The sequence below is a fragment of the Panthera tigris genome, chromosome B2, assembly GCF_018350195.1.
Source record: "Panthera tigris isolate Pti1 chromosome B2, P.tigris_Pti1_mat1.1, whole genome shotgun sequence".
Classification (NCBI taxonomy): Eukaryota; Metazoa; Chordata; class Mammalia; order Carnivora; family Felidae; genus Panthera; species Panthera tigris.
The window spans coordinates 30,283,717-30,299,466 of NC_056664.1; the positions used below are offsets into that span (position 1 = coordinate 30,283,717).

The window sequence follows — 15,750 nt, forward strand, 5'->3', positions numbered from 1 at the left end:
AATAAACAAATAAAACAATGAAAGAAAAAGGAAAAGAGGGGGCACCTGGGCGGCTCCGTTGGTTAAGCATCTGACTTCTGATTTCAGCTCAGGTCATGAACTCCTGGTCATGAGATCGAGCCCTGCTTTGGGCTCCATGCTGAGCATGGAGCTTGCTTAAGATTCTCTCTCTCCCTCTGCCCATCTCCCCACTCACCCACACACGCTATAAATAAATAAATAAATAAATAAATAAATAACTTTAAAGATTACAAAAAGAAAAAGTCTAACTTGTAAATGAATGAATATTGAAATAATACACACTATGGATATATTTTAAAGCCTTTTGTTCTGCTTGTTCTGTGGTTGCATCTAAGACTATAGTACATGATTCTCTTTAAAGTGTATCAGGTATTGTGAATATTTTGGTTCAGATGTGTCAATTTAACAGTAAAACAACAAGTATACCACCAAAAAAAATCATCAGAAAATATTTAGAGACACCTGAAAACAAAACTCAATATATCCAAACTTATAGAATACAGGGAACACAATGCTAATGGGGAAATTTATAGCTGCAAATGCTTATATCAAAAAATATCTCAAATCAACAACCAAACTCTACAACTTAAGAACTAGTAAACAAACAACAAATAAACTCACGGCAAGCAGAAGAAAGTTAAGAATCAATATTATATCAGAGATAAATAAAACAGGGAATAGAAAAGCAATGAAGAAAATCAATGAAGCCAAAAACTGATTCTTTGCAAAGATCAATAACATTGACAAAGCTTTACCTAGACTGACTAAAGACATAAAGAGAGAAAACACACTACTAAAATCAGAAAGGAGGGGGGCCTGGGTGGCTCAATCGGTTAAGCATCCAACTTCGGCTCAGGTCATGATCTCACAGTTCCTGAGTTCAGGCCCTAATCAGACTCTGTGCTCAGAGCCTGGAGCCTGCTTTGGATTCTGTGCCTCCCTCTCTCTCTCTCTGCCCCTTCCCCGCTCACACTCTGCCTTTCTCTCTCTCTCTCTCTCTCTCTCTCTCTCTGTCTCTCAAAAATAAATAAAAAATAAAATAATAAAATAATAATAATAAAATCAGAAAGGAAAGTGTAGATATTATTACCTATTCTACAGAAATAAAAAGGATTATAAGAGAGCACTGTAAACAATTGCTTGCCAACAAACTGGAAAACCTAGATGAAATGGATAGATTCCCTGAAACTAAAACCTACCAAGACACAATTATAAGAAAATAGAATATCTGAATAGACCTATAACCAGAAAGGATATTAAATTAGTAATCAAACACCTGACAAAGAAAAGCCTTGGACCTCATGGCTTTACTGGTGAGTTTTACCAAACACTTACAGAACTAACACCAATCCTTTTCAAACTCTTCCCAAAAATTTGAAGAAAAGGGAAACTCTTCTGAAGTCATTCTATAAAGCTAGCATGGTCCTGATACCAAAGCCGGACAAACATACTACAAGAGAAGAAAGCTACAGATCAATATCCCCCATGAATATTGGTGCAAAACTCAACAAAATACTAGCAAATTGAATTTAAGAACATATTAAAAGGATTATACATCATGACCAAGTGAGTTTTATTCCTGGAATTCAAGGAAGTGTCAACATAGGAAATCAAGTAATACATCACATTAACAAAATTAAGGTTAAAAAAAAACACATGATTATCTCAATTAATGCAGAAAAAGAAAAAATTCAACACACTTTCATTATAAAAGGACTTATACAACAAGGAATAAAAGGAAATTACCCCAACATAATAAAATCCAATTATAAATGCCCCAGTTAATATCAGTGTTGAAAGCCTAAGAGATTTTCCCTTAAGATCAGGAACAAGGCAAGGATGCCTGCTTTCACCATTTCTAGTCAATATGGTATTGGAAGTTACAGCCAGAACAATTAGGCAAGAAAAAGATATAAAAGGCATCCAGATTGGAAAGGAAGGGGTAAATCTATCCCTGTTTCATTATACAACCTTCTATGTAGAAATTTTTTTTAATTCTGCAAAAAAAATTTTTTAATTCATAAATGGATTCAGGAAAGTTGCAGGATACAAAATCACATGAAAAAATCATTTGTATTTTTATACATTCACAATGAACAGTTCAAAAGGACATTAAGAAAACAATTCTATTTACAATAGCATGAATAAAAATAAAATATGTGGAAAACTGACCTCACCAAGGAGGCAAAAACTTGTACAGGGAAAACTAAGAAACCTGCTGAAAGAAATCAGTGAAGACATTAACAAATGGAAAGACTTTTCTGGATTGAAAGACTTAATATTATTAAGCTGCTAATACTACCCACAACAATCAAAAGATTCAATGCAATCCCTATCAGAATCTCATGATATATTTTGCAGAAATAGAAAAATCATATGGAATTTTATTTGAGGTCAAGGGACACCAAAAGCCAAAACAATCATGAAAAAGGACAAATTTGAAGGCCTAGTTTTGAATTTCATAATTTTGAAACTTACTATAAAGTGACAGTAATCAAAAGAGTGTGGTACTGGCATAAAAATAGATATACATACTTATGGAATAACAGAGTCCAGAAAATAACTTGTATATATGGTCAAGTGGTTATTGACTAGGATGCCAAAACCATTTGTTGGAAAAGGACAATCATTTCAACAAATGATTGGGAAAACTGGATATCCATATCCAAAAGAAAAAAGGTGACCCATACCTAATACCACATTCAAAATAATCTCAAAATGGATTGAGGACCTCATCATAAAGGCCAAAACTAAAAATCTTAGAAGAAAAGCATGGGTCAAAGCTTCACAACATTAGATTTGACAAAGATTTCTTGAATGTGACATGAAATGCACAGGCAACAAAAGAAAAAATAGACAAATTGGTCCTCATCAAAATTTAAAACTTTTGTGCATCAAAGGACAGTATCAACAGAGTAAGAATGCAATCCAAAAATGGGAGAAAATATTTCCAAATCACAAATCTGATAAGGGATTAATATTCAGAACACATTAGACAACTCCTGAGATGAAAAAAGACAACCTGATTAAAATGTGGTCCAAGGACTTGAACAGATATTTCTCCAAAGAAGATATACAATGGCCAATGCATCTGAGAACATATGCAACATCAATAATCATTAGGGAAATGCAAATCAACACCACAGTGAGATACCAATTCTTAAGGGAAGAAGTGGTTTCTTCCAGCCCTCGTACAAGGGGACAAATGAGGGTCCATGGATACCACTTCACACGCACTAGAATCGCTACTATTTTAAAAATAACAAAATAACAAGTGCCAGTGAACAGGAAAAGTGATTAGAACCCTTGTACACTGTTGGGAATGTAAAATGAGCAGCCACTATGGAAAACAGTATGAAGCTTCCTCAAAAAATTAAACATAGAATTATCATATGATCCAGCCATTCCATTTGTGGGTATATAGCCCAAAAAATTGAAAGACGAGATATCAACAGATATTTATAAGCCCATACTTAGAAGCAGTATTATTTACATTAGCCAAAAGAATTAAGCAAGGGATGAAGGGATAAGCAAAATATGGTATATACATACAATGGAATGCAATACGACCCTAAAAAGAAGGAACAACCTGACACACGCTACAACACAAATGAACCTTGAGAGGATTGTGCTAACTGAAATACACCAGCCACCAAAACACAGGTACTGTATGATTCCACTTACATATGGGGACTAGAATAGGCCAATCCATACAGACAGGAAATAGAATGATAGTTTGCAGGGGATGTGAGAAGGGGATAATGACAGAGTTTTGTTAAATGGATAAAGAGTTTCAGTCTTGACTATGTGAAAAGAGTTGAAGATAGATGGTGTTAACAGTTGCCTTGGAGTAAAAATGTACTTAATACGCTGAATAGTACACCTAAAAATGGTTAAGATGGTAAATTTTACATTTTATGCTTTAAAATTATGGTAAATTTGGTCATTGATGCTAACTACCATCATTTTCTAAACATTAAAAATGAAGTAAATGAATTTTTTTAAAGGTGCAGGGAATAGCCACCTGATTAAGGTTTATGGATCTAGACGTCAGGGGCATGCAGGGATATTCCCTCCAAGGTAAGACACCAATTATTGCGAGTTGCATCTCTCACTGCAAAGAAGGAAGGACATAGCCCAGGGGACACGTGGGGTTCCAGCAACACACATTTCACCCCTAGGGGTTAAGTTTGGCCCACGTCTGGATGACCTACAGGGATGCTAGCTTTGAGTGGGACCAGAACAGAAATATCCAGGCCATCCTACATTCAGATACCATCTATTGGACCTCTTGATGGTAGAAGGGTCAATGCTGGGAAAGGATGCAGTGTGGAGCTAAAGGAAAGCACTAGTAGGAGAATCACATGCTGGCACCTCAGGTATTGTAGTAAAGCCCATGCCATCCACCAAGAGTAGTAGATTCCCTTTTAGAGGTAACAAGTGGTGTGTTTCAGGACCTGAGAAGAGAGAATGCTTGTCCATGGGACACCAAGCAGGCACATGATTGAAAATGATCATATGCAGGGCACCTGGTGGCTCAGTCGGTTAAGCATCCAATTCTGGATTTCAGCTCAGGGTATGATCTCACAGTTCGTGATGCTGAGTGTGGAGCCTGCTTGGGATTCTCTCTCTCTCTCTCTCTCTCTCTCTCTCTCTCTCTCTCTCAAAATAAACTTTTAAAAAATGACCATATATGCTGGGTTCTGTATAACACACTAAGTCATAAATTAGCCAGGTCCACAGCAGTCCATCCTAAATGGAAATGGTTTCTCTGCACTGAAGCCTGAATCACATGTTAACACTCATCAGAAAACATCCACCCCTGAAGAGACACTGAAACACTAAGCAGACAAGTTGACCCTAGCAAGCCTTTATCAGTGGTCAGCCCAGGACCGGTGGAATGGGCGCATGAATGGAGTGACCACATGGCAGAGATAAAGCCACATAGGAATCCAGCAGCAATGATTCCCATTTAGTCTACTACTACCTCTGAATGTCCACCCTGTCAGAAACAGAGACCAACACTGGGCCCTGCTATAACACCATCTCTTCAGGTGGTCAACTGTCCATGAAGTGACAAGTTGACTGCATTGAGCCCCTTCCATCCTGGAAGGGCTAGACATTCATCCTCACAGGGACAGACACCTATGCCATGTGAGCGCTTTCCTTTCCTCCCCACAGAGCCAGTAACACTGTCTAGGGGCTATCAAAAGGCCTGATCCATGGGCTCAGAATTGCTCTTAACACGGTATGTGGCTGGGAGATCCCTCACAGTGAAGCAGGTACAGGATATGCCATGACTATGGGATCTACCTGTCATGTCACATTTCAGATGGTCCAGATCTAGTTGGCCACACAAAATGCTGGATGGCCTTCTAAGGCACAAGATGTCAGTTTTAGGGGGAAAACCCTGCCATTTTCCATGATGCAACATATTTATGGAATCAGACATCTCTATATGGTGCTGTGGTCTCAATAGGGAGAGTATGTGAGTCCAGGAACCAAGGGGTGGAAGCAGGTATCGATCCATGTACCATTGCTTCCAATCACCCACTGGGGGAGGTTATGCTCCTCTTCTCTGCAGTTCTGGGAACGGCAGGTTGGAGGTCCTGGAATAAGGATCGATTGAACCTCATACACATTACGGCTGTCACCAGGGATGTTTGGACTCCCTGTGCCCAGGGCAGGAGTCTGCTCTTCTCCAGGCAGAAGTAATCCACCCTGATCCTCAGGAGGGGGTGGGACTCCTCTTACAGAACTGGGATAAGAGCAATGTAGGGGGAATCTGGGTGACAGACGTGGGTGCCTCCTGGTTCTCCCTCGCCCCATTGTAACTATGAAGGGACAAGTGCAGGAACCCAGCCTGAAAATGGCTTGATTTCCAAGGGCCCAGACCCCTCAGATAGGAAGATTTGGGTCACACTCCCAGGTAGCCCACAAGGGCCCCCACACCTGTGCTCTGCAATCCATGGCAATATTTCTGCAGAGGCCCTGCTTCCCATGGGCTGGGTTACACAGTAACAGATCACAGCGGGGACATGAAGGCAGGCTGGTTTCCAGGCGGCATGGGGCTCTCTGAGGGCTGACTGTAGCTGAGGACTCCTCTCCAGCCTTGCTCACCTTCACTTAGGTTGCCTGGCGATCTGTAATAGTGCAACACAACTTTCTCCTGCAGACCATAATGTGGGGTCAGACTGGCATCTCGGTCTGCTGGCTCTTCCAGCATTTTCTGTCTCCCTCTCCTATCCTCTGATAGGTGTTTCCTCTGATAATATTACGGTGAATTTAACCCTGTCTTGTTTTAGCATCTGCTTACGGGAGCACTAACAAAATCATTTCCATCTGTAAACCAACCACCTACTGCTTATTCCATCTATAAATTCGTCCTCTTTGTCCAGTTCCTCCCATCAGCCTCTGCTCCATTGCATTTGTTTTTGTAGTATCTCATGAGCTTAGAGGTGTTTGTTGTTTTAAGTCAGTAATTTGGGGGGTCATCTGGTACACAGCAATAGATTTCTAGTAAAGCTCTCTAAAACTTATTTTATTCTACATCTCTTTTATTTCCTTGCACTTTGAAAATGTTGTCTTTACTCACTGTTTACAATTCCTCTCTTCTTGTTCTTGCTTTTAGTCTCTATTGTCTTTTGTCTTTCCTTGTGTCCATCTGCCCCCACTTTTCCCTTCCTCTGTCTCTATTATGGATGATTCTAAACATATAAGATAAAAGATTCCAAACGAATAAAATAATACTATATGGTGACGCAGAGAGGAAGCATATCTGGACTTAGAGGCTGCAAGTATAATAACTAGGTATATGGAATACAAGTAAAGGAAATCAAGTTATTAATAGGGTCAGACCTGGGCGGTCCTGCAACCAAGCAGTAATGTTCATACTTATTGCCTGCCCTTCAGGTGAAAGAGCTGCCTCTCAGTTTTCATTTTCAGAGCAATAGGAACAGCAACAGAGACACATGCACATGCCTGGTGAAAGGTTACACTGACACAAGCACTTTGGAAATCAAGTTCACGTGCGCTGGTCTGGTTACAGCACATCCTGCATACAGTCCAGCAATCCTAGCCCTGATCGTACACTCTGGGGAATCCCTGGCCTGTGTGTCCCAGAAGACACGTTCAGTAATGTTTATGGAAAAAACTGGAATGACAACCTAAACATAAATAGGAAATGAGTCACAAAATGTAAAACTTTACAGCAGTAAAAATGAGTGAACTACGCCTCACACATCAGAGAGAAGTCAACGAGACAAGACACTGAGTCACAGAAAAATATGTGCAGCATGTGTTCACTTACAGAAAGGTTAGAAACAGGCAAAAACTAATAATATTTTGTTTGGAAATATATACACTTATTGTAATATCTTTAGGGCAACTCAAAGGAATTGTAACCAGGAGTCTCAGGACAGAGGTTACACATGGGGGGATGGGACTGGACAGTGGTCCATGGGGCTTCATTCCTTCTGTTTCTTGTCCCAGTGCAGGTGCCCAGGGGTTTACTGTATCAGAACTCCTTAAACTGGCATTTTTCAAATTGGAGTTTGTTAACCATTCCAGGTTAATGTTTCTAAGGAAATTAAAAATTAAATACCAAAGTTCATTTCAAAGATACTTCCAAAGAACTATTTGCATTTGGAACAAAACCACGGTCAATTATTCTGCACCATGTTAGAGAGAGGATACAGAATGTTATTATAACAATAGATTTGGCTACACATAGGGCATTTGATCTTTTGCTCACTGGCATCTTGATTGATTTCTGGTATACAATGTTGCATACAGTGTGCAATGCAATTCTGTCTTGTAAAGGATTTGAGGGGGCACATTAACCTCACATTCACCTAGATTCAGTACATTCACAGAACGAAAAGTACATTGTTGCTCAATGTAAATTAAGCTGGAAATCATACAAAGGAATAACCACCGATGAAATAGAAAAAATGAATGGAAAGACAACAGAGCTGCTTTAAAAAAAAATGGTACATAGTAACAGTGCTTTTTAGAATTTGTAGATGCCTAAATCTCTTCTACCAAATCTCACTGAAAAACATACTGAGACATGTTAAATTTATTATGGATGTTCAATTTATATAAACTTCCATTATTACCTTCCAAAGAGAATTCTGAAGCATTCAATAAAAATAATGGGTGAAAGTAGCATTTGACTTACCAAATCCAAAAAACAATATTTAATTTTAATCTTGGTTTTAATGTGTACCTAAATCCTTTGAGAGCCTCCCTTCCAGAGGTGGATCTGAATGTCCTTCTCTTGGGTGTGGGCTGCCTTGAAGGATTCACTTCAGACAGAAAAGGCTGATGTAATGGTGTGTGACTCTGGGTCCCAGGACATAAAACACATGGCAGCTTCCAGCTGGGTTTCTCTCTCTCTCTCTTTCTCTGTTGGCTCTAAATTAACTATGAGATGTTAAACATCATCCATTAGTTTTAAGATTTAAGAAGAATATCTATATCTAAGGGGACAGAATACATACTATTAACATTCAAACAATCTATTTATTTGGACTTTGGTCTCTGACTGTGATCCAATTAGAGAAAAAGGAAGAACCAGGCTGTCTCGGGCAGATTCCAAGATGGCTGCCCTAACCAACCTCAGGTTGTTCACATTCTCCCAGTTGTTGGATCAAACATTAATCCAGGTGCTAGTGTGAATGGACTTTGCATGCGCAGTTAAGGGTCATATCAGGTGAATTAAAACTGGAGGGTTATTGTGGGTAATCCTGACCTCATCAGGTGAGCCATTAATAGGATGGAGTTCTTCCTGAGTGAAGGCCTGGCTGAATGAGCAGGACTCAGGGTGAGGGAGGCCTTTTTTAATTTTTATTTTATTTTAAAAAGGTTTTTTTTTTTTTGTTTTTAATTTTTGGGAGAAAGAATACAGAGCATGAGCAGGGAGGGGCAGAGACAGAGAGAGACACAGCATCCAAAGCAGGCTCCAGGCTCTGAGCTGTCAGCACAGAGTCTGATGCAGAGCTTGAACTCATGAACCTGAGCAAGATCACACGACCTGAGCTGAAGTCGGTCGCTTAACTGACTGAGCCACCCAGGCCCCTAAGGGAGGCCTTGACCATGGAAGGGACCACCAGGCAAGCAGTGCTGGTGGCCACAGGAGCTGACAGCAGCATCCCACTGACATTGTGCAAGGAAGTGGACCCTTGCAGGGGGAGGACCACAGTCCTCCAGCTCCAGGAAATGGAATTCTGCCAACAGCTCTGTTCAAGCTTGGAGGGGATGTTGAGCGCTAGGTGCAAACACTGCCTGTGACACACCGGAGAGAGCCCTCAGCATCACACTGGACTGCTGACCTGCAGAACTGGGACACATGGATGGCTGCTGTCGTAAGTCACTATGGTTGTGGGAATTTGTTCTGCGGCAATAGGAAACCACTGCACAGCCTCAAGTGTACATAGAGGTCTTGCCCCCGGAATGAAGCTATGAAACTTCATGCACACTAGATGGATGAAATAAAATCTTTCCTTGGGGTGCCTGGGTGGCTCAGTCAGTTAGGCGTCCAACTTCAGCTCAGGTCATGATCTCACGGTTCGTGGGTTCGAGCCCCGCATCAGGCTCTCTGTGCTGACAGCTTAGAGCCTGGAGCCTGCTTCAAATTCTGTGTCTCCCTCTCTCCCTGCTCCTCCCCCCCACTCTTGCTCTGTCTCTCTCTCTCCTTCAAAAATAAAAACTTAAAAAAAATGTTTTAACTTTCCTTATTTTTGCTTATGTATTTTTCATTTTATGATTTTTATGTGATGCAATTAAATACTAATAGTCATATTTCATTCATTCATTCAACAACAATTAATTTAGAGCCTACGATACACCAGGAATGGCTTTCTATGCCGCGGAGACAGCTTTCACCAAAATAGCCCAAAGCCCCTGTGCTCATGGTCCCTACATTCTAGAGGCTTCCCAAGAGTGGGACGCGGTCACTGGAGCATTTTCAGTGAACACATGACACAACCTGACTTACATTAGCAGGGTCGCTGACTCCTGCAAGGAGAAGAGCCCCAGGTGGCAGGTGATGAGGTGGCACCAGGGCCACAATCCAGGAGGGACAGGATGGTGGAGACTAAGGGGAGGAGAGGGCCTGAGGGATGAGAGAGACAGAAGGGCTGCAGGCACAGGGTGAGGAAAAGAAGCAGAGGGAAAGAATTCTAAGCAGTGGAATTCTCAGATTTAAATACATTGTTATACAGATTTTTAATAAATCTCTATCTACAGGATGTAGCAAGACATTCTTTGCATCTACTATTTACTATACTCTGGGGGCCCCTGAAAACCCATTGCCTCCTTATGATATTCAGGGTAAAGAAAACAATACCAAGTGCCCCAACAATATGCACATAATTTAAGTATTAATTCAAACACAGGAAATGGGAGAACACTGGTGAAGGGCATCTGGCTGCACTGAACACTTGCAACTGGGAGGTGATTACAGCTTGCCCACTCTTCCAGCGGAAATATACATAACAGTTGTGCATCCATGGACTGAGGAAATGTCCAGCATTCACACAGATAATCTTGGGGCTATGGAATGAAGGTAATGTTAAAACACAGGAGTCACTGATACATTGTTTGGGAAAACTTAAGAGCTTTGTGAGTCTGACTGCTGTGCTGGATGGTCACTTTTCTGTAGGGTGGGGCCAAAATCACATTTACAGTTTAGATTCCTGTGTTCAGGGGTTACCAACATTGTGCTACCACTAGCGTTAATCAACAAGAAGGAAACTGGAATCAGGCACAGCTTCTCCATGTCTAAAGAGAAAACCCCTGTCCCTCCTTTTCTGTCCCCAGGGTGAGCTCATTCTCTTGTATCGAATTCCCTGGGAGTGAGTTTTCTAGAATAACCCAGAGGAAGAAAGGTAAGGGGTAGGAGGTAAGAGAATCCAGTTCAGCGAATATTCCGGAAAGGACTGTGCAGGAAAAGGAGTTGAGCCCAGCCTGTGTGTCTTTCCCTGTTTTCCTCAGACAGCCCCTGGGCCAGGACTCAGGAAGACAGGATGACAACGTCACCCGACCACCGTGCATGCGGAGAGAGGTCAGGGCAAAGTCTCAGAACTCCCGGGAGGGCCCCTCACGAGGGCGGTGTCTGGAGCAGGGAAGGCCAAGGTTAGGGAGTCCTTAACTCCCCTGGTTTTACTTCTCCTTCTCACAGCCTGGGTCACGTCCTCCTGCCTGGATACTGATGACGGAAGCCCAGTTCGCACTCCCATTGAGTTTCCCGTTTTAGAGAAACAATTAGCGTCACCGCTGTTACCGCATACAAAATTCTCGGGAACAGGCTCCGTTCAGCTTTTCCCAAGACCCCGAGGGTCTGCTGCATGGACCCCACAACCCGTCCTCCTCCTGTTGTCGGGAGGCCTACTCCTTACCGCGACCTGTGCGGGTGACTGCGGGGTCAGGAGGAAAGGGCCTCTGCAGGGCAGGAGCGCGGGGACCGCCCGCGGGGATGCAGGACCCCGGGAAAGGCGACTGTCCGACGCCCCGACCCCAGACCAGCACCTGCCCCTTGCCCACCCTCCACCTGTCCTCCCCCGTCCCTCCCAGATTAGGCTCCGCTCTCCGCCACTCAGATCCCCTTCCCCCTGCCCTCCCGGCAGTCTCCCCCTGGGACCCGGGCCCCGCGCGGGGAGGAGGGTCGGGCGGGGTCTCAGCCCCTCCGCGCCTGCAGGCTCCCACTCCCTGAGGTATTTCCACACCGCGATGTCCCCGCCCGGCCGCGGGGAGCCCCGCTTCATCTCCGTGGCCTACGTGGACGACACGAAGTTCGTGCGGTTCGACAGCGACGCCCCGAATCCGAGGATGGAGCCGCGGGCGCCGTGGATGGAGCAGGAGGAGCCGGAGCATTGGGACGAGCAGACGCGGATTTACAAGGACAACGCACAGATTTTCCGAGTAAGCCTGCAGAACACGCGCGGCTACTACAACCGGAGCGAGTCCGGTGAGCGGGCCCGAGTCCAGGTCACGACCCCCATCCCAATGTCCGCCCTTATTTCCAGGTCCGAAGGTCACCCCGAGGTCCACCGACAAGCCCCTAGACCGGGAAAGAGCCCAGGTGGCTTGCTCGGGTTTTGTTTCCGATTTAAGCTGAACAGGCTCAGATCAAGGACAACCCAGGGATTTCTCGCGGGGGCGGGGCCAGGGTCTCACCGGGACTGGGGCTTTCTGGATGAGAAGTGGGGCGGGACAGGCGGGTCCCCCGCGGGTACAGTCAATTCTCCAAGAACGGCGCGGATTACGGAGCCCTGAACGAGGACCTGCGCTCCTCACCCGGCAGATCACCCGCCTCAAGTGGGAAGTGGCCGGCGTGGCCGAGGGCTGGAGGAACCACCTGGACGGAGAGTGGGTGGAGGGGCTCCGTAGGCACCTGCAGAACAGAGAGCAGATGCCGCAGCTCGCAGGGACGAGGGGGCAAGGAACTTCCCCAGTCTTCCCTCAGCCTGGGGCCAGTGTCTCTCTATTAGGAGAGATAAATGGGACTGATGCCAGAATGCCCCCCGCCCCCCACTCCAGGGGTGGAGAGAGGAAGGAAACAGCTCTGGTGTTCAGACTGGGTACCAAAGAGCAACCTGTCCAGAGTGCCCACGCTTCTCCCTGGACAATTAAGGAATGCAGTCCCTCGGGGATGGAGGGGGAAACCATCTCTGAAGTAACTGATCAGCGACTCTGGCAGCGGCTTTAGGAACCATGGGGACTTTCTTAGTTTTTTTCTCTACCCCAAAACCAATGTGTTTGAGTTCTGACTCCAGCTTTTCTGAGTCACTGGGCCTCAGGTCAGGACCAGAAATACCTTTTCTCCACCCGCACCCCACCCCCGGAGATCTGCTTCCTACCTTAGGCTATCTTGTCCTAATTAAAGAACTTTCCAGACAAGAAGAGATCATCCCAGATGTCTATGCCTAGGCTGGTGTCTGGGTTATTGCTCCCTTCTCCCACCCCAGTTGAACTGTCCTTTCTCGGGATGGTCACATGAGTGCTGCTGCAGTGGCCCAAGACAGACATGAATTTTTTTAAATTTTCTGACCCTTCTCCTCAGACCCTCCAAAGACACATGTAACCCACTACCCCATCTCTGACAGTGATGTCATCCTGAGGTGCTGGGCCCTGGGCTTCTACCCTGGCAGCATGATGGGGAGGACCTGACCCAGGACTCAGAGCTTCTGGACACAGGCCTGCAGGGGACTGGACCTTCCAGAAGTTGGTGGCTGTGGTGGTGCCCCCTGGAGAGGAGCAGAGATACACATGCCATGTGCGGCACGAGGGGCTACAGGAGCCCGTCGACCTGAGATGGGGTAAGGAGGGAAACCTGGTCACAGAGCCTCTTCTCGAGGAGATGTCCCTTCTGAAGAATTTCAGCAAGGTAGGGGCTTATGCCTGGGGTACAGGGTGCCTCCCTTCCCTTCCCAGAGCCTCCTCCTTTCATCATGGACATAGTTGCTGGTCTGGTTCTCCTGTGGTTACTGTGCTGGTTAGAGCTGTGATCTGGAGAAAGAAGCACTCAGGTAGGGAGAGGCTATACTCTGAGTTTTCCTATCCCCCTTAATAGGCAGTACCACCCACACACATGTGCTAGTCCAGTGTGGAGTGGAATGCTAACAATTTCTTTTTAGTAAAACACGTGAAAATGAAGGACAAATGTTTCACCTTGATGAATCTGGTGATGGGGACCTGATTCACAGCAGTCATAGGACAGAGAAGAAGGCCCCTGCTGAGGACAGACTATAGGAGGGCGGTTTGTCCATTCCCCACACAGGTACTTTCTTCATGTTTCCTGATCCTGCCCTCAATCTGTAGCCACAGTTCTGGAAGCTTCCCTGGGGTTCAGAACTAGGTCTAGGACCTCACGGCCCTGCCTCCTAAATGGCCTCAAACACGGTGTTTTCTTCCCACAGGTGGAAAAGGAGGCAGCTACATTCAGCCTGCAAGTAAGTATGGAGGGGGTGATCCCTGAGACCCTGGGATAGTGTAGACAGGATCCCATGGGGAGTTCACCCACTACATAGCTCCTCCTTTAGTCTCATCTCCTGACCACATCCTGTTTGTATTAACCCGGGCAGTGACCGTACCCAGGGCTCTGATGTGTCTCTCATGGCTCCTAAAGTAAGATCCTGGAGGACCTCAAGTGGGGAGGGGCTGGGCAGAGGGAACACGACTGGGTTATGAGAATTCTTTGAGTGGGACGTTTTGAGGATGCAGTGGGGTGAGATTGTCACCACTTACAGTGAGTGATCTGAATCCAGCTCAGTGTTCCTGAATCTAGGAAGCCAGCTCAGTGTTCCAGGTTGGGGATGTCTGCTCCTTCCACTGGGGTGTAAGCAGTGGAAAGAGTGTGAAGTGATGGGATTCTGGAAGCAATCTGTAAATGGACCTTACAGCACAATCTAATGAATTAGATCTTGAGTATGAGAAAGAGGAGCCAGGGAGGACCCCAAAATTCTGGACTATGCAAGTGGAAAGATGGAGTTGCTGTCAGCAGAGATGGGAAAAATTCTGGAAGGAGCATATTTGGGGAGAGGCATCACAGACAGTCAGTGAAGAGACGATAAGATGAGATGTCTATTAGAAATGTGAGAGAATCAACTTGGCAGTCAGATGAGCATGGATGAGTATGGAATTTAGGAGAAATGTCTGGGCTAGAGAAACCGATTTTGGAGATGACACCACGTAGATGATGTTTAGCAACTTCAGGATAGATGAGGTCACCAAGGGGGTGATGGCCATAGAAGAAAAAGGAAAAAGGACCAAACCCTGGACCCCCAGTTCCAAAAGATCTGATCAGACCCCACACTCAGAGCAGTCTGCACAGTCCTGGCTTCACCTTAAAGGCACCTAGACCAGGGAGTCCCAAACTTCCCTGTTCATAGGACTCCCCCAAACACTGTCTTAAGGCTCACAAAATGTGGAGTAGAGTATGAGATTCTGCGTGTAGGACAAGGCGCTGCTGCTGGTCTTTACATCACACTTTCAGTAGCAAGAATGGAGATGAGGATTCCCACACGGCTGTGCGTCAGCCTCACTTGCAGGGCTCGTTAAATAAGCGATTCCTTGATCTTGCGCCGAGGACTCTGAGTCTGTGGGTCCGGGGAGAGGCCTGTGCATTTTGTGAGAGGCCTGGCGCTCAGCCAGATCTGGAGCCAGTGAGGTCAGCGATCAGAGCAGCCAGCCTGGGGAGGGGCATTAAAACCACATTTAAATACGTTTTCTTTTCCCTTGTAAAGAGAGGGGAGCACATACCTTGTCAATAGGAGACGTGATGTTGTGAGACACATGTCATTGTTATATCCTGGGGTCTAGACTGAGTGGGAGGACTAGGGAGTGGTTCACGGTTCGGTGTGACAAACACCTCTGAATGCTTGCTCTCTGCAACTACTCCCCTGATCAATTTTTTGGAGCAAACAATGGAATCCAACTTTTTTCTAAATATGAGATTATGTTGGGGAAGGCCACAGTGCAGGCTTGGGGCTACAGAGCCAGGAATGGAATACACAATCCCACGCTAGGTTGAAGCCCACACAGGAACCCACTGCCCCTACTGCTCTGCACAGACATCACCTGTCACACCACCGACTCCCCCGATGCAGGACACTGGGCCCTGAGTTTAGGACTGACGTTGCTGCTGCTCCTGGCAACAGGAGGTAGTAACTGCCCACACGGCTCCTGTGCAAATGCTTTCTGCACAGTGTTAGCCTCGCTGACACC

At 45.2% G+C, this 15,750-nt stretch overlaps 1 pseudogene; it reads left to right on the forward strand.

Moving 5' to 3' along the window:
* The first annotated feature begins 9,120 nt into the window (after positions 1-9,120).
* On the forward strand, positions 9,121-14,884 carry LOC102964321 (annotated as a pseudogene).
* The last annotated feature ends 866 nt before the right edge of the window (positions 14,885-15,750 follow it).